General features: G+C 40.7%; 1 protein-coding gene across 3 annotated transcripts in view; it reads left to right on the forward strand.

Moving 5' to 3' along the window:
* Positions 1 to 20,132, forward strand: part of LOC119652334 (hemicentin-1) — a 447,036-nt gene that overhangs the window by 51,489 nt on the left and 375,415 nt on the right. For 2 of the 3 annotated variants that reach the window (XM_038056346.1, XM_038056348.1), the window contains exon 2: positions 9,260 to 9,380. The exons of the other annotated variant lie outside the window; for it this stretch is intronic. The gene's annotated coding sequence lies outside the window, so the exon portion shown is untranslated. The remainder of the gene's footprint in view (positions 1 to 9,259; positions 9,381 to 20,132) is intronic. 3 annotated transcript variants of the gene reach the window in all.

Consider the following 20,132-nt stretch of genomic DNA (forward strand, 5'->3'; position numbering starts at 1 on the left):
TAGCGGTGGAGGCTGTGGAAGTGACTCAGATTCTTCTACTCTTCTTCCTTCATAAATAAACCTTTCATCGACGACATCGAATTAAAGAGAAATGGTTTTATTTTCGCATTCAATAGATACGTATGCACACATACAGAAACAGTAAGGAAACTGAATGGCAGATTTTTCTTATTCTTTTCTCACGCGTTGGAAGGGGGTACCATTGAATTTCCAATTGAATTGCCTGTAATATAATAAATTGCTAATGACTTGGCCATGGTGAAGATGTTTATCGGAACAGACGATTTTCTTTTTGGTGGTGCGTACATATCTTGAACCACGACTCCGTTTGTGGGATAACTAACCTTCGTGCTTGGCACGATGTTATCGCAAAGTGAGGGCAGAATTTGTATCAAGTGGTGAATGAATGGTAGATTAGCCATTTAGTTTATCGATACACGTGCCGAAAATGAATAATTTATTGGAATGATATCTCTAATTAAAGATAAATAGGCCTTGTTGATTTCGCATCGTCTAAGGACAAAGCTCCTTTTCACGTGCGTATCATGGGTGGAAGAGTCCCTGGTCCACGTATGAGACTCGTGTGGCTGATGGCCTGTAATGGGTGAAAATCACGTGCATTTATATTCAGCACGGACATTGTGGAAAGCTCCACCAAGGCGTTCGTGCGCAGGAAAAATTATGTAAATTTATTGCATCAGTAATGATGTAATTGAGAAGGCATTTCAGTGGTTCGTTATTTAATTTCATAGGAATGTGGGCCCCGTCTCTGCAAGCCGATAGTCGTTCTCAACCCCTTTACGATATTGATATTTATTTCTTTTGATGCAGTTGAATATGAGTCAGAGTCTAGTAAAATGTTTCGACACGGAGAGGGTGCATTTCTAAAAAATTTCAATATTACATTCTTTGAAATGGAAATCGCCAGAATTTAAAATGTAATCACGTTATAATGTAAATCATGGGAGCTGGTGGGGCGGCAAGGGTAAACTTGTTCGCAAAGAAAACATTAAGGCTTCTTGATAAACACGAAAGCAAAACAATCTGAAAACTTTCAGAATAATTTTCAAACAGAGGGGATCTGCCTAGAAGATTTAGTAAGAAATTTGAGAGTAATAAAATGATATTAGCGTCCCTGGTGGTTGCCGGCTTTATCGTATGACTTCAATCTCAGCAATGAGATTATTTCGATTGGCGTGTTCTCCTAGAACAAACTAAAATTGAATCTTTATAAGTAAATACTTTACCCTGAGCTACTTCGTGATTTGAATAAATTGAAAGAAGTGACATCGAATGTCATAGCAGTTGATACTTGGGATTGAGTATGCTCTTCTCGCCCGTTATTTTGTGGCATAAACCTTAAATACGGGGAGCAGAGTCCAAGGAATGTAAAAGCGGTTGATATTCCATATTGTCAGTTACATCTCTCTTCATTGTCAAGATCTATCGTTGAAGGAAAGCTGTAGAGTATAATTCTTCTCTTCGTACTTCCAACAATGTCAATATTTGAAGGAGAACAGTTGCGTAAACTCTCTATTGGTGTCAGCACTTTGCATTGCTGTTTTCTAATGAATTTCCATTTCCCGTATTTGTAGATCTTTTTACCTGGCATTGTTTCCATTATCTTCTCCGTTGCGTCTCTAAACTAGTTTTTCTTTCTGACGTACGTAGTCTTCGATGTTGGCAAAAAAACAAACACTCCTTTGTAGTGCACCGCTATATTATTTTATTTTTATTTTTTTCCTTAGTTTCATTATCGTTGCCTTTAATTCTGTGTACGTCGGAAGCTTACAGCAGCTGAGTGGCACAAAGGCAAACACAAACCGTAATTAAATAAAAGAAATAAATAATTTCTCTAACAACTCTTTTGAAGTGCCTCCAATTAGGTATCACCCAATTAATGATGTCGTTGTTGGTTCGGCAGGCGATCAATTTTATGAGTTTTAATGCACAATGCCCACCAATCATGACCTGCAATTTTACTTAAATTTTTGTTAATTTCCACCTTTTTTCGAAACATATTTGCTTACAAAATAAAATATTATACTAATATATTCTGTACATGTATTGAGGAACAATTTATTAAATCCCAATTTGACAGAACTTCGGTTGCCGCTATATAAACCTAGTGCTATTACCTCACTTGCTAGGATCGATCCACACAATAAGTTCATCAGATAAGTGTATATGGCATCCTTATTAGATTGGGACAAGATCATATACTTATCTTCTGTGTTGGATAATGCTTCTTTTAAGTTTCGTGTAAAACGAAGCCTCACTAAAATCGGTTTACTGTCTGTCCGTCTGTCACACGTATTTTTTGGAAACGGTTATAGCAATTGATAATTTGGTAGAAAGGTGAGAACTGTGAACGCTCACGCATGCAGCAAGTTACATCATTCTGAGGGGGCTCCCCATACATGCATGAGAGGGGTGTACATTTCGGTTAGTACTTTCCGAAGCCTGCAGGAGGTACAAAGTGATAATTTTTTGACCTTACCATCGAAGACGCCTCTCTCGCAACTTTTCCACGATCGGTGCAACCCCACAACGATCGCGGATATCCTCATTTCGAATGTGATCAAAACGTGTCACGCCACTAGTCCAACGTAACATCTTCGTCTCCATTACCGCAAGACGCCGTTCATTGTCTTTTATAGTTGGCCAACACTCAAAACCATAGAAAGCGACAGGACGGACAACATTGCGGTAAATTTTCGATTTGAGACGTTCGTTGATACGTCGATCACAAAGAACACCAGTTGTGGAAAGCCACTTCATCCAGGTTGCGTTAATGCGTGAAGCAATTTCATAATGCAGTTGTCCATTAGCTGATAGCGTTGACCCGAGGTATTTAAATCGCTCAGTTCTGGGTAGATCACTGCCGCTGACAGTGATTGTGCCTCTTTCATGGGGATCGGTCGTCAAAAATTCAGTTTTGTTTAGATTCAATCTGAGACCGCGTTGCATGAGACGATCATTGGACAAGTTGCTAGAGATCATTTTTGCTATCAGATGCTGGGAAAACATCATCTGCATAAAGCAATGTGTAGGGTGCTGGACGCTGGATGTTCCGTGTGACGGTGTCCATAACAAGAACAAAGAGGAGTGGTGAGAGGGCGCTTCCTTGATGAACACCAGCAGAGACACGAAGCGGTTTTGATACACCCGCCATACTTCGAATTTTACTTTTCGGATCGTGGTAGAGCAGTCGTAAAGCATACCAGATGAGTTCGTGTGGTACACGGTCAAACGCTTTCTCTAGATCCAAAGCTGTAATAGGTCAAATTTGTCCCTTCTGTGAAAATTCAGGACTTTGAATGTCAGTACCAGGTGAAAGTGTATATTCTCACATAATATACGTGTATATATTACGTGCTAGGTATTAATTGGGCAAATGTCCACTTAAATGTTTTTAGAAATGAAATTCACAAAACTTTCATACCTGAAGCGTCCAGCTTCCGGTTTCTCGACTTGCCTTTCTTTGGTTCAAAGGAAATGACTGATCCCGTCTTCATAGAGCAAAACCTAATATACGACCTGAAGTCCTATAGGTGTCAGTAAAACTATACAAATTACACGCAGTCTTCTTATATGCTAACCCCTAACGTTTAGTTAAGTAGTAATCTTCTCTGCGTGCTTTAGCGTTTGCCGCTTCAGAAGCGGGGTCGACTGATCTCGATAGACTCTCCATTTTCCTTCTGACATATCCCTAATTGTTTCGGTTGGCCTTTTGCTAGTTTCTCATCAACTTCGATACTCAGATTAATCTTAGTTAATGAGTTCCGGTCAGCGCCAGTTAGATGATCATACCAATCAAGGCGTCTCTCTCATATTTTTTCCAGGATAACAGCTTTCAATGATCTCGCCAAGAAGTACAAGCAAATAAATTAGGCTTCTTGCGTCTTGATATTGTTGCATCGGTTTCCTTACAATCACATATGCTAAATCTGGGTTTATCAATATTTGACCTGAACAGATGGGACGGCTCAAGAGTCGTACTGGGAGAGTTACATGTTTTGCGGTTAGGAGCGAAGATCATTATGTGTGCGTGAGGTGGGTGAGAGGCATAGCTTCTGCGCACTCAGTCCATTGTAATTGATGCGCCCATCTAACAGAATAACCCAGATTCATTTATGTATCGCAAGATTTCTATTAGTTGATGTGAAGCTAGCTGTCACAACAGGGGAACATAAGCACAACAATCTGATATCTGATATAGCCATGCGCGGTGCACTTGCTCATTACAGGGTGGACACTTATCATCTAGAACTCTGATTCTGACCATGTGTCCAGCTGGTGAATTATAGGAATAATTCTACAAGTTGTCCTGCTTCTCGACAGGGAAAGCGCCCGTCAATTAATTGCATACACTGCAGTCGGAAAGGCCGTTACATATTGATTCTTAAGATGGACTCCTGACCCACACTCCTGTTCTGCTTTTGAGCTATCGATGTAGAACAACCAGGGTATATCGTATTCTTCTAAATGATCCCAGTCTTCTCCACGCTCTCGAAGAACTTCATATTTTTACCAAATAGATATATGATAATATGAAAAACCAAGGCATTAGAAAAACTGGATTCAGTTCCCCCAATATTTTTTCTGAAGCCATGGGTTCTTCGCGCACGCGGTTTCATCATAGACGTAGATAAATAGTGTAAGACTTACTGTCATTGCAGTAGCCGGGATACTTATCATATATGTAAGGACTGCAAATTGAGTAATGGATCCTGAGCTCCGAGAGGAGACGAGATCAAATTACTCGTAATAGAGAGTTTTTCACAGTGGGGCTAGCTTACAGTTGAAACTCTTTTGTCATACCTTAGCTCATTAAGCCTACGCATGTTTGGGGTCTATCTCTAATAATGATTGTGTAGACTCCGATGTTTACTCAAATTTTACTTTATTTTTTTCATTTCTTTATTTTTCACATATCACAAGCTTTGCTTTTTTTGTTTTCTCGGGTCGGCGGACGTGAACTGACCTCTTTTCGTCTTTCGACAAATGTTATAATTGATATTTCTTCCAGCCGCTATCAGGCAATTTTGCTGCGGCCGTTAATACAGCGGCGGAGGCGAATTCCCAATGGTTCCCATGTTTGCACTCCGTTGCACCGCCACATCTGGTTAAGCGGACGTCTGCCTAATGATAGCAACATACATCCATAATACTATAAAAGGCCTAACCCCCTGTCAAAAAAGACTGTGAGAGCTTGTTTCATCATCACGTGACTGTTCCAAAGAAATTTCTTCTTTAGGATAATAGCGAGGTATTTCATTTTTCCGGAAGTTAAAAGTTCATTCTATTCACCTTTGAAACGGCAAGATCTTTCAGTTTTCCCCTTTTTGTAAATAAAGCCGTTGCGGTATTATTCGGATTTACAGGCAAAAACTATCAATTCTACCGTTAGTTTTGTCCGGCGTGGGTGTAGTTACAAAACCCAAAAAGATGTTTTATTTCCCATATACCGATATTTCGAGGACCAGTTGTTTTCTTCTTCAGCCAGTTTTAGTATAACCTGCTCCAGCTTTCCTTTAAATAGCAAAATCTTAATTAATGTTATTAATCGAGGATCAGCGAATCTTAGCCGATATGAGATCTATACTCGAAATATCAATATATGAAAATAAAAAGTCTTTCACGGCTTTCCAGGCAAATTTATACCTTTTTTGATTTTCGCAGGCACGGGTCAGCTTGTAATTCTTTATAGATGGTGGTTGATCCCTTTGTTTTCAAATATCCTGCAATTTAATTTTCTAATTATCGAAAGTTATTAACCTCCTTGACAACCCCTAAATTGTGCTTAACTCTTGTGTGCTTCTCCTAGATGACGTGTATGGCTACTAATGACTTAAGGGGATGTGCTGGTCTGTTTTTCTCTATAGCAGATTTGCTTTGTGTTCGCTCTACTTTGTCGTTATTAGTTTTCTGGTTTATGGCAAATAAACATTCCTTTTTAGCATTATAGGATTTTTTTTGTTGGTTTTCCAACCAACTATCAACCATGTTAATGCCGCGTTGCATACTTCTACATAACCGACCAATAGTTGACACAGCCATGTCATTCGCATAAGCTTGGGCGTGTATTGGCGGATTTTGCAGTTAAAGCAGCAAAAAATCACCGAAGTGATTACATTGTTGCATTTGCTTCCTTCCCTGCGACATGTGTATGAATTATAACAAGGACAAAAGAATCTAGGGAGTCCACCATCCTCTTGGGAATCCTTTTACGCCGTTTGCCACGTATAGTAGAGCAAGATTCTTCAAAGCGCTCCAGAGTTTTCAATTGCACTACTATCGCTAATTTAGTACTTGCCTAGGGAGCTGAACTATTTTCTCATGAATTTCATTTGGCTTCCCCCAATCCGTTTTTTTTTTTCAGAATTCCACCTTTGGATCACCTACAATAGTTAAACTAAATGGAATGGATTTGACGAATCATAATGTTCTGACATAAGCATAGTTTGATACGTAATGGAAAAAGTTTGAAATGTATGCCACGATCGGTGTGTAACCAAGTCAGCGTCAAAGAGTATCCTGGTCGACTTATCGGAGAAATGCCGTAACTATGCCCTCATACACCATGGGTCTCTTTACACAAATTCTGATGTAGCTCCTTCTCTAGTTCGACCGGTCTGCTATTCCGTTCCGTTGACGCCTCTTGCTTCCCTTTCTTTCGCTTGTCCGTTAAAGGCGTCCCTTTGCCAGTGCCCCCCCCCCCCCCCATACGCGGGTTCTGCTAATATACATATAGGATAACCCACAAGTAGATTCATTGTGGTGAAGCGCGCTACTCCATTTTGCTTGGGTCAAGGACCATTATTGTTTTTCCTTCTCTAAATAAAAATGATACTCTACAGTTTCCAGCTTTTGTTGAATTTCAATTTTTTCAGGGAAAGGTAGAGCGCCGTAGAGTGGGTGCTCTTCCGCAATGTCAAACTTTTTTGATCAAGTTGGAGCACTAAACTGAAGTCTCCCACGTTTGTGGGTTTGTATTTCCTTGTATTCATGAACTTTACCCTTTCGAGTCCCAAATCAGTGCCCGGGTTGTATTCACCAAACATGCGAATGGTGTTTCCGTCGAGGATCGGGCATCCAATTCCATCCATCCAACATGGTGTGTATGATGTTCACCAGGACCTAGAATTACCTACTGAAGCCATCTTAAGGCAGCCTCTTCGGTGCATTTCGAATCGAAGAGAAAATTGTGAAAACCTTGATTAATAAACCTTGGCTTCGGTCCAGGTATTCCCGTTGACCGAAAAATCGGCAACGTCCAATGTGGGTCTCACCAGCTTGTCCTCACCATCCGCCGAAGGCAGTTCTAGAAAGACAGCTAAAGGTAAAATTAGTCTTTCCAGTTTTTTTACATTTTTCCAAAAAGCATGGACCACAGCTTTACTTTTTTCCATCTAAGTTTAAGTTGAACGGTCTGCCATGAACTGCGCTGTAAAATATATGTACACTTTTTTAGAAAGAAGACAATTTAAAATTGCAATAGGCACATCAAAGTGATTCATATTTAAGCCAAGCTCAACATTTAAATCTAATAATAGTCTAAAGGTGAAATACTTTGAAACCGGATTGAATGTGTCAATAAAATATATGCCTTTTTCCTGTCTAAAGCCCTTAGCTCATAATCCCGCTTCACCATCACTTCGAAGTTTGTTTTTGAATGTACTGTCTTTCCGTATCATGCTTAAGAAGATATTCTAGCTTTTCCGTTATTCCATGATTGCACTATTCATTTTAAGTCGATTCTTTGCCTCATTAAGAGTAATCTGATATTTCCATCCACAGATGTGCAATTACACATTACTGCCTCTCCTTCCCATCCCCATGCTGCGTTTCACACATATTAGACAGTCGTCAAACTGTCTAGAGCCGAAACTAATGTCTGTTGGAGAACCAGAACCTCCTGTCAGTATTGGTCGATGAATAATGCAGTACATACCTATATTCATATTGCTTCAAATAAATAGCTTCTCATTTCTACCTTTTTTGTTCTTCTTTGATTATATCATCTCGACGCAATTTCAATTGCAAGGTTTTATTCTTTGAATTCTGAATTCGTCGCCAAACAGGTAATAGTACGCGGTTTTGCCTAATGATGAGTTTTCCATTAGCTCTCCTACGTCTATAGAGTTCCAGGACTTCTTGACTTCTGCTTGTCCACTAAAGAAATCGTTATCACCAACATTTAGCCATGTCCCGTTTGTTTGCTAAGCATAAATCGAATGGAGAACCTTTAGGCAACCATTGTGGAATACTACCGAACCCTATTTCCATAAAACAACCTTGTCGATAGTATAGGAAACCGCATTTTCAAATTGGTTAGCGACTCTTGTCAAGTTTTCATGGATAAAGTTGTTGTTTCCGAAAGTGGTACATTAACATAGTTATGAAACGAACGAATTTCAGATGTTTGCCACTTTCCCGTTATTTTATCTATAAAATTTTATATATGATAGCAATGTTGACAGGGATTCTGAAGAACAAAAAGTATCATTGAATTTAGATTAGATTAGATTATATTATTCAGTCCTATTTGTTAACATTTGCGCCAGTGATTTCACGCTCAACACATTAATTAACAATTTTCCTTCTAAACTAGGATTACGGATAATTTGTTTGTCCACTGTATTTAAAGTGAATTAGTATCTAAAGGGAAAAACAATCTTTTTGCTTTTACGATCTAAGCATAAAGTTATGAAATTTGGGAGTATGTACTTTCTGTGCAATATCCAATTTCGTTTTATTAGACCAATACCTCTATCTTGAATAACAGAAATTTCAGATAGAAAATTAATAACATCATAACTTCGTTTCCTAAAAAATTATGAATTTTCCGAGACTCAACAACCTCTTACATCTTACAAGTTTTAATTTCAGATACTGGGTATAATGGATTTAGGTGAAATTTCACGTAATCTGTGCAAAATATTGAGATCCATAAATTGATTACTGATCCGAAGCATCTTCTATCTCCCACTTTCTGCGGGGCAGAGCATTTTCTGCAACAATCTTCCTAGGTTTTCTCTGTGCTCGGAGGAAAAATAAAATGTGAAGAACTTCCGATAAATTCCGGAAGCTAAACGAACTTGCATGATTTCGAATTGCAATAAGTTTCCAAGCTTTAGGTGTAGGTGTTTCTATGGCCTCAAAATCAGGATCCTGAGTTAGGAAAATGTACATTGTTGAATGGGGATCCTGCTGACTGTAAGAAAATTGATGAAAGTCGTCAATTTCATTTCAGAAGCCGTACGGTATTGTGTTCAAAACTGCATACGACTATTCAAAAATTTATCGGAACAGGATGCTACAGGAAGTCAATATCTTGCGAGTGTGTACATATGAGTATAGCGTCTGAGCTTCAGGTAAGAATAAGACATTTTCAATATTCTTTTATAATAGGATGCCTTACTCATCGTTGTTAGAATAAATAATTTCGGAGTGGAGGCCAAGTTAAAGGGTCGAAGAAATGATAGAGCTATGTGGCAATGACTGGGGTGGTAATGATAACAGATAAAATACTTCCTTCAAAATATCAACCATGTCCAGATAAAAATATGTTATATATATATATAGATAAAAACAGTTCTCTCGGCTTAATCATGTTATTCTTATATGTCTGCCTTTAAGGATACTTCGGGGAAAATATTTCAAGTACAATTAACTCTGCATTTATATTGCCTTTTTTTATATACTAAAGATTTAGTTAAAGACTTGACACTTCCTGATTTTTCCTAAAATTTTACACGCTTTGGTTCTGTAAATAAATTAGGAGCTTATCTGCCGGACAAGCATAGTAACAAGGACATACTTTGGCACATTGTGAACCCTTTACCCCGTTCGTACGTAGTTTCCCCTCGATAAAAAAAAAGAGTTTGGTAAGAGCTAATGATCCCTGCAGTACAGAGTTTTGGAGTTTTTATAATAATAGGCAGAAGTGAGAAGTTTTGTGCAGAACATATCCCTTCACCTATATTCGAGCACTCATGTCTCATATGAGATTTCTTACTTTGCTACTACTATATATGAAGATAGATGTACACATGCACTTAATCAACAAATAATTTCACCGAATACATCCCTTAAAAACCACGGATCACTCGTGAGACCACGTCATGGATTCCAATTAAAAAGCAATAATATCTAATAGAATAATAATGAAGACGTCCAGCTAAGCGTATTCTTGCGGTGTTTCTAGCGATTAAATTTTAATAATATCATAAATAATAGGACTATTCCCTTTCCGCTGTTGGTTGCTTATGCTTGTAGGCATGGCATACGTATAGTACTGAAGAAGGGAACAAGTTGTTCTCGAAATATTGGTATATGCGTACCATAATAAGTAACGACTAGCAAAAAGGATATCCTCTCATTATTTAAATTTGAGGAAGAGGTGTTGAAATCAAGTGCATCAAATGGGGACGAACTTTGTACATCCAGCCAGGAGAGAGCAACCATCGAGGACAGCGCAACCGGTACCAGGCACAGCAACACTATGGAGTGAGACGGTAGACGGATTAGGAGTTTCCAGCCTAGAAACAATTCTCATCCAATTGGACAGAGCTCCTATCGCAAATTTTAAAAGAAGAAGTGAAAGTCTTATTGATGAGCCAATACCAGCAATTCATACATATTTTGAGTAAAATTGTGAAGAGTAAAGAAGTCAGGGGATTGCCAAGGAATACAAAACAAAAGGTGTAGTGTGTGGAAGGGCTTGGACGCATGGCATAGAATGCAATGACCAATTTTGTAGGAATTTCTCGGTTGTATCTGGTTGTGTGTTTCTGGTGGGGGGCCAAAGTCTCTGACTATTCAGACTGTGATGACCCATTGTACTCGACTCCTTCGTCTACCGGAATATCCCGGAGTTATTTATGTATCGCATGATTTCCCGTTGCAATTGGAGCACATCAGCACCCAAGATTTGATGTCTGATACGCCCACAGGTGGGCCATTCACATAGAAAATGCTCCGTGGATTCCGCTTCCTCATTGCAGGAGGGACATGTATCATCTGGTACAATTCCTACAATACTTCTATTGCCACTGCTTTTCGAGTAGATAAACTTCCCGGTATGCGCGTCTAACGGCATTTAGGCTCTGCTATCTCCCATTATGAAAAGCTCGTTCCAAGTTTATGAAGACAATTGCTGTTAAGGATGCTGGGAGTCCTGAATCCGCACCCACTTGGTGACGGACCGGACCACTTGGGAAGCAACTTACTTCCCCTTTTGTAGCCCACGGATTCCTCTTTTTTGGGCTAAACACCTAAGTTTTCCAAAAAAAGAAAAAGTTGACTGACGGTTTCGTCCAGGGCAGAGGTGAGGCAGCGTCCGATGAATTAAATATGAATGAAATACTGGGAACAACGTGACTGAAAGTAATGACATATGGTAATCGCTCCACTTATTTATAATCGCAAACACGTAATGGGTACAAGTTATATTCAAGTGAAATCCGTCACAAGTTCAGACTTAAACCAGACCGAAGTGATTTTTTTGTGGATGAATGGGAACCCGAAAATCAGCGGTCATTGTAAGAGCTAGATTCAGTTCTGTCAGTCGCTCTTCCGATAGAGCTATGCACCTTGCTTTCGTTGTTTCGTCATAGATCTAAGCGAATTACTCTATGAGCCGCTCTAATTGAAATGCTCTGAATGAATATATCCGCTGGCTGCAAATTGAGTAATGGATTTCGGGCTGTGCTGGATGTCATACTCATTGCACCGGTAAGAAGCAAACACTCAATTCTTTGCTGTGTGACTAAATTACGGTGGAAATTTTCGTCTCACCTTAACACACCACATTACAAATGCATAAGCGGATATCGACTTAATGATTGCAATGTATGCCTACCCCACGTTGAGGCAAAGGTTCATCTGCAAAGTCCATAGACTGTGAGAACTCGTTTCAACTTTGCCGCTACATATTTGTCCCAAAGGAGTTTGTATCTACAGTGACTCCCACATATTTTACTTCTTCAAAAAGCTGAAGCTTTGTACCCCTCATCTCTGAAAGGCTAAGTTCCTCCAGTTTTCTCCTTTTGTGAATAATACCATTGTGGTTTCATTTCGATTAACTGAAAGTCGGTGTCTGAGGCGCCAACTATCAATCAAATCAAGGACACGTTGTGTATTTTGATCCTGATCAAGAGCAAGCACGCTGTGCAAAACTGGACGATGACCTGACTCAACGAGCGGGTGGAAGAGATGGAGGTCGACGATCCCAAGCAGATTAAGCTGAGGGTATCGCAGAAAAATCTGCAGCATTCGAAGTATAAAGTAATCTGATGGCCCTTCTCCATGAGGACGATAACTGCTTCGCATTAATATAGAGGCTCATGGACTAATTTGATTAGATCAATAAAGAGACAGTAGACGTAGGGGGCGCAGAGGATTGGAAGAGTTGTTGGGAGAACTGAATCCAATTTTTGCAGTGAAGTGGGCTCTTACCTTAGGACATTATACAACGATCTTTCAGGCTGAAATGAATGTGACCCTAAAGACGGCAACTTAGATGATTGACGAGCGGTTGAAGGGCAGGCGCATTGCAATTTGTAGCGAAAATCAAGCTGCATTGAGGGCAATGAGCGGCTCTTTGATTACTTCAATCGTTCAGGAATGTATAAATCAGTTGAACTCTATTTTTAGATTGAATACGGTGCAACTAGTTTGGGTATTCGGTCATTGTGGTGTAGAGGAAAATGAAATCTTGAATGCGTTTGCAAAAGTGGGTTCGATTTCCTCCATACCCTCCACCCCCGGAACTAACAATTGGAGTGTTGGCTAATGCTGTCTTCAAAAACTGAGGACAGGTATTCCATAATGACAGGTGTCTGAGCCTTAATGCCTGTCAGAACCAAACAAACATAAAGCAAAGTTTATCCTATCGAAAAGCAGGAAGACTTGGAGAAGTATTGTGGGCATTCTGACTGGCCATAATTCATTAGCTAGACATATAGGAATTCTCCAAGATGGTACGTGTCCAACCTGTAATGAAAAAGCAGAATCCACTTAACATTTTCTATGTAAGTGCCCCGCCTATGGACGCTTCAGCCATCAGATTTTTGTTACTGATGGGCTACAACTGCAGCTTGTAGCATCACATACAGTAACGGAAATCCTCCGATACATAAACGAATCAGGGATATTCCGTTAGACGGGAGTATCGAGTACAATGGGCCACTAGAGTCTGAGTGCTCAGAGGCTTTGCCTCTCCCCCACCTGAAATACAAATATACACTCTTGATCGGATGAGGCCGAACCACCAAAGAACTCCAAGAACTAAATAATATGATTTATTCCACAGGATAAGGGATACTGATCGGAACGGAAATACTGTATCCGCACCAGAAAGAACCTCTATGTCGAGTGACATCGAGTTCGGTGCTTCCAGCGACAAAAGCAACGATACGTAGTTACGCAAAATTGTTTGATGCCTTTGATGTTCTACCCGCTAAGCAATATCGACAATACAGCGACCGGTCGGATTGAGAACCTTGGTGGTCAATGATAGTTCGAGAGCAAGCACATGTAATCGGCTTAGTTGATATTTAGGCAACATATTATCAATTTAACTCCACATTGAACTCCTCCAAGTCCTTAGGACAAGGCAGCATGGAAAAAGTCGCCGATAACGAGAAGGAATGATATCAAATTTATCCGAAATTTTACCTCGATGACGCACGTCATTTTGTATTAGGAAGTCACCTTCTTCGTGTAGAAGACCTTAAAGAACGTCCTAAACATCCACCTAGGAACGATTATGGAGAGAGAGAGATGAGAGAGAGTTTTCTTCAAGTCCTGCACGCGATCTCTTTGGTGCTCTAGTTGGACAGGAATGAAGTGAAGGTAGGAGCGAATTCCGAAGGTTTGGTGATATTGATGCCGGGGATGTTTCCTGCCATAATGACTAAAATCATGGATTTAGGAAAGGTGTGCGTGTAGGCTACAAAATGCGGACTCGCCATAAATTTAGACTGGGAGGGCAGCGCAGAAACGAGCATCACGCTTCAGATCACCCCTCGCATGGGAACATAGAGGGAAAATGAAACGGGCTAATGGACTGCTCAGGCTGAGATTTGCTTTTGGTAGTCCTTCGATGGGCATAGTCAGCACACGGGTGCTGGAAGACTCGGCATTCCCCGGGATTTGTATTGCTGAAGAGGGTGAAACTTTCAGTTACCCAGGTCTAGTTAGATAAAGGATACCGACATTAGGCGAACAATTTTTTGGGGGCCTCGGATATTTGCCGGGTGGGGGTTGTTTGGAACTATTTTTTTTCGTTCCATCTGCAGGTTGGCTCTGAAGACCTGAGTCGGCTGAATTCGGTGCGCCCGCTGTTTCATATCTTTGCTTTCTTTTTATTTCTATTTGAGTAGATCATCGAATATATGCCGAAGCTGTTAGGAATACAACGCAATGAAAAATATATACCTATATGTTAAGTAAATGTATTTCCATATGCCTCCGAATATCTAAAAGGAAAAGGAATTCTTGGGCTTGTACTGTAAAAATATTCGAACCTACTTTCCAGTAATTAAACGTTTTCGCACTGAAATAAGAAATGTTTCGGCTTTCGACTTCCGAATAATTACAAATATAAGTTTCTAAAATATATCTCCATTTGATTTTCAGTCGAGATTGTGGCAGAGCGATACACACATTGAGAGAAAAGAGAGTGGCCCATCAGAAAGGGGACTCTAGGGAGCCAGTTCAAATTAACCAACTAGGGTGGAATGTTTTCCTTAAGTGAAAAAATTAATTCCTCGCTGAATTGTCATTGAAACAGGAATATACATAATTCAACGAACCCTATTTAACATTAACATTAACATAAAAGAATTTAAGAATTAAAAAATTTGTGATGTGCAAATACTACATTGAAAAGTTGGGTTTAAATTCTATAATGGTGACCCTGAAAGGAAAAAAAATGAATTGGAGCAAATTCAAATGGTCATTCTAGGGGGGCTTGGGGAGATTGTGACAATGATACATCACTGCGATGGTTGAGCGCTAGTCTCCCGGTTTCCTTGCCCCTGATCGGATCCCGCTTGGTCATGGAGGTTTGTGTTCGTCTTTGTGCTGCACCCCTTCTATCGGCTTATGACTTCCAGACCAGTAAATATTACGATAATGAAACTGAAGGACTGTGTTATAGCAAACTGAGGCTTTGTTGGTACTTTATACTATACAACGCAGTAAACAGGATACATTTAAAATTGTGGCACCCTCGTTTCCCATTTTGATGAGCCCGTAGTCAGGTGGTTGCGACATTTGTACGGCGCTCTCTTATGACTTCAACGCCAATTCAAGAGGAGAATCGCAACAGTAGTCAAATTTGAGGAAAATTTAAGTACTGTAACTAACTGATATTTTAAACCAAAGGAGAATGAGGAAAGAAATAATATAGGTTATTTATTTATTTAATGCTGGCAATGGTGAACCTGGACGGCAAAGTGAGTTTCGATAATCCTCGCTTGAAGGATGTGATAGGAGAACATGACTCTGACAATACCACCGCTAATTTTTACAGATTTGTAGACTTCTCGTTAAAGGGAAAATTTGCTACATAAATTGCTACAGAATCAGCCATTTTCCAACTACCCGTTTAGCGAATCAATTACTTTGCGTCTGAAAATAATTTTGGGGTTGCATTTGTTTGTAATTGTGTATGCGCAGCTTTTACATCGACTGTAACGACAGTCGCACACTTTCTTTTGCACCTACGGGTTTGCATAACACCATTCGACAATCCATTTTCAAAGATACAATTGGTCTGAACTGCGACAAATCTCAACTACTACCAAAAAGCACCCAATTTCTTTGAAAGAGTGCCTCGAGCTAAAATCTGTGAAATAATTTCTGATTATAATTTGCTAATAAATCAAATTTTAATTAATAATTAATCAATCTCGTTTCAACTTAATTGATGAGATATAAGCTGAATGGTAGGAAGTTGTGAAGGCCATAGCTGAAATTGCCTTTAATAACTGCTTCGAGGATATTAGAATGCATTGGCGGAAATATATTGTATCTGAGGAGAATTGGTTTAAAGACACTGAAATAAATTTGGAAGAATAGTTAAAGATCTTTAAACAAATTTTAAATTTGCCTTAGTTTTTGGACACCATAGTCCATCCATGGGGAAATCTTACACCTTCCTTAAATCAAAAATATTTCATCGTTGTTGATAGTTAAACAAGTGGCTCATCCAGGAAAATAATTGCAGCCGAGTCAGGATCCAGGTTCAACTGGAATCCTTTTTGCACCTTTTCTTTGAAAATAAAGGCCTCTTCAAGGTATTTTTTGCGCCACTTGCCTTTTTAGGAATTCGATACCTTTCTGTATTCACGAATACATCCATATGAGGGTCCTGGTGGTTCGAAGCGAGTATCTGCTGTGTCAATACTGGGCACAACCGTAGCAACCATGAAAGTTTCACAAGGGAGACAAAACTCAATAACCGGGCCGAGAGCATATTCTCTAAGAATTCTCCCGGAGCATGATTAAGAACTAACCCTGTTACTGAGTACAGTACGCTACCATGTGGTTTGTCGATGATGCAGAACGGTGGTGAATAAATATTTGACTGATTATTTGACAGTGTTTTCCTAAATGGTATAGTTGGGTTTTAGGGTTTGGCTTGAAAGAATCCTCGGACATCAAGCAGCAGTCGCAGATAGGAGAACATAAAATGGGTCGAAAATCAAAATGCCGATGAAATCTGCGCACGTTTGTTTCCCTTCCAGCTTACAAAAACTATTTTGCTCCAAAGGTCTCACCATTTGAGTTAAAATTCTTATTCTACAAGATAATGAGTTTGCCAATCCTCATGTATTCCCGGGAGGCTGGGACTTTTAAAAAGAAAAACTGCGAATTCTTCGCCGCGTTTGCGGCAAAATCCCTTCGTACAATTTTTGGGTTGCTACAGAAGGATGGATATAGCGAAGACCGGCTAATTGTGGATAAAATCCAGGTGAATACACTGCGGTGGACGAGCCACCTAATCCGTTTGGGTGAGGATGATCCATCCCGGAGAAGTGGCAGGCTCTGCCTATGGCGGAGTGCTGACATAGTCTAGCAAGTCAGACAGCTTTTAAGAATATCAAATTGGTCGTCCTTGGTGCGAAACCGTTATATCTATAGTTTCTTATTGAAACAAGGCTGGACTGGATACGAGTTGTTGCGCTCTTGATTATGATGATGTTATGACCGTGAGAGCATTGAGCATCGGTGTTTGCGTGGAATCATATAGTTTTTAACCTTCTTTTCCAAATATATTTCCAACGTTCTGCTGTGAACCTCTCACGGAGGCGAATTGCCGCTTTTGGAATATATTGTTATCGCATTATAAGAACTCCTTTCACGTGCCAAGTTATCTCTTGCGGATTATCTGAAAGACCGCTCCCTGTTCTATGAGACGCTAGAGGGCCAGCGGAGGATGGAAATCACGTCAGGAGTAGCGCATGGATCCATCCTAGGGCCGGACCTCTGGAACGCTTCCTACGATAGTCTGCTGAGACTCGATATGCCCGAAGAGTCGCGCCTGGTCGGTTATGCAGACGACGTTGCGGCACTTGTTGCCGGACGCATTGTTGAACAGGCGCAAAGCAGACTTGGCATATTGATGCGACGGGTAAGCGGATGGATGACTGCTCACGGTTTCAACCTTGCGCTGGAAAAAACCGAAGTAGTCATCCTGACCAGAAGGAGAATCCCGACCTTGCGTCCCATATCGATCGGCGAGTTGACTATAGAGTCAAAACCAGCGATTAAATACCTTGGTTTAATGCTCGACTCGAAGATGAGCTTCTTCGAGCAAATCAAAGCAGCCGCCGATAGGGCTGCAGCAGGAGTTGCGGCCTTGAGTCGGCTAATGGCGAATGTCGGCGGCCCTATATCAACTAGGAGACGTCTCCTCATGGGAGCAACGCAGTCCGTCCTTCTCTATGGTGCGGAGGTATGGGGTGATGCCCTTGACAAGGAGGTGCATCGTAAACGCCTCGCTCAAGTACAGAGGCGGGGAGCTTTGCGAGTGGCGTCTGCTTATCGCACCGTCTCCGAACCGGCTGTGATGGTGATTGCGGGAGTGATCCCCGTTGCCCTCCTTGCCAAGGAGCGCAAAGCTATCTATCGCCGTAAGAGCGAAAACTTAAGAGAAGTGGTTGTCCGTGAAGAACGTCAACGCACCCTTAACGAGTGACAACTTTCTTGGCAAAATGAGCCAAGGGGCAAGTGGACTGCGCAGCTCATCGACAAATTAGACCCATGGTTGAACAGAAAGCACGGTGAGATTGATTACTTCCTTACCCAACTTCTAAGTGGACATGGAGGTTTTCAGTGTTACCTGCACAGGGTTGGGAAGGCGCGATCTCCTGATTGTGTGTTCTGCAATAGATTGGTGGATGATGCTGAACACACCTTTTTCTCTTGCGATAGGTGGGACGGCCTCCGCCAGCAGCTTTATGCAGACACAGGGGAGCTCTCTCCAGACAACATTGTCAGAGAGATGCTGAAGAGCGCTGGCAGCTGGAATTGTATTGCGTATTATGTTCGGGCTCTTCTTACTACGAAGAAGATTGAAATCGACCGGCAGAGGGATCGGACGGTAAGGGGTTCGCTGAACTAACAACTCCATTCCTCCCCTCCCGTTGGTGAAAGGAATTCCCTGACTTGAAGGCTCCCAAAGCCGGGAGAGCGGGAGGGCTAGCCCGAAGTAATGTGTCAAACGGTTCCAGGCTAGTTCTCTGATGACAGGGAGGTGTTTAGATGGTAGTCCGCCAGCGTTCTGTTGCGGGAGTCCAACACTCTGTGCGTAAACGCATTCACCTACCCTACTCCCAAAAAAAAAAAAAATTATAAGCCTGCGTTACTGAAGTAACAGTGTCTGCTGCCTCTATGTCGAATTGGCTATTAACAGCAAGTTAAATATTGCTTTAAAAGATCTTTTTCACTTGTTTAACTAACCAACACGATTGATAACAAAATCTAGAGCAATTCCGATTTAATTTTCTCTTTGTTTTAATGACTAAAATCACAATCAAAAACACGTACAAAAGAAAACCACTGTTGCGAGAAAGGAGCCGTGTGTACTTGCCGGTGACCGAGACAGAAGAGACCGGCTTATCATCATGCGGTCTTTTCCTGTCCCAACCAACGGCACCTTCTCACCGCTAGTCCTCCACGCCCGTGGCGAGCTCTAAAAAGTGGAGAGTTCGGCGCGCCATCTATTTTCTCGCATTCGCAACATTCAAAATAAATTTCGAATGTTGCGAATCCTGCCGCGCCACAAGTTTATGGTTCAAGATATACTTTCGAACCATCATAATTTTTAAAGTTTTGTGTGAGAAAAAAACCTTATTAGGATCGATTCAATGTCTGTCTGTCTGTATGTCACACCTGATTTATTCGGAAACGGCTGAGGCTGAAACCACGAAATTTTGTGAGAATATGTGGTCTGTGAACCGCTTTGCATCCAGGAAATGGTGACTATTTATTTTATTATTTAACATGGTCATGTGGCCATGAAAGTGCTTGGTCTTATTTCTGATATTAGGTGAGGGCTCAGAATGTGTGCGCCAAGAAGTCTGACAGGCCTCGTTTTCAGAACCTATCCAACCGAAAGATGTATAAAAGGTCGCATTGGCGCATCTAAAAAAAGCATCCCATTCCGATTCCTTCTCGAATAAAGTTGATAATAGCGTAATATCATATTTTAGAAATCAATACGGAGACCTTTCTTAAGTTCAGGTGATAAGTACAAAATTTGGTATCATTATAAGTGATACTACAAAGCACAACTTTGGAACGAAATCCGCCTATTATTGACAAAGTTATACAAGGTCAACATTGTCTATTTAAGTTGGATTTATCGCAAACTAAGACGCGTCTTACGTTATCATCACATAAAGTGATCTCATAAGAATGGCGAAGTAGGATATATCAAGGTATACTTTGAATTTTTAACTATATATGAATGGACAAGATGAACACAAAACTTTTTTACCTGAAGCATCCAGATCCTGGTATCTCGATCTGTGGAGGATCACTCTTTGCTTGTACTGTAGCCTCCCCATGTGTCACATCAGAACATCAGACGATGGGAATAATCCTAATGA

The sequence above is a fragment of the Hermetia illucens genome, chromosome 3 (genome assembly GCF_905115235.1).
Source record: "Hermetia illucens chromosome 3, iHerIll2.2.curated.20191125, whole genome shotgun sequence".
Lineage (NCBI taxonomy): Eukaryota > Metazoa > Arthropoda > Insecta > Diptera > Stratiomyidae > Hermetia > Hermetia illucens.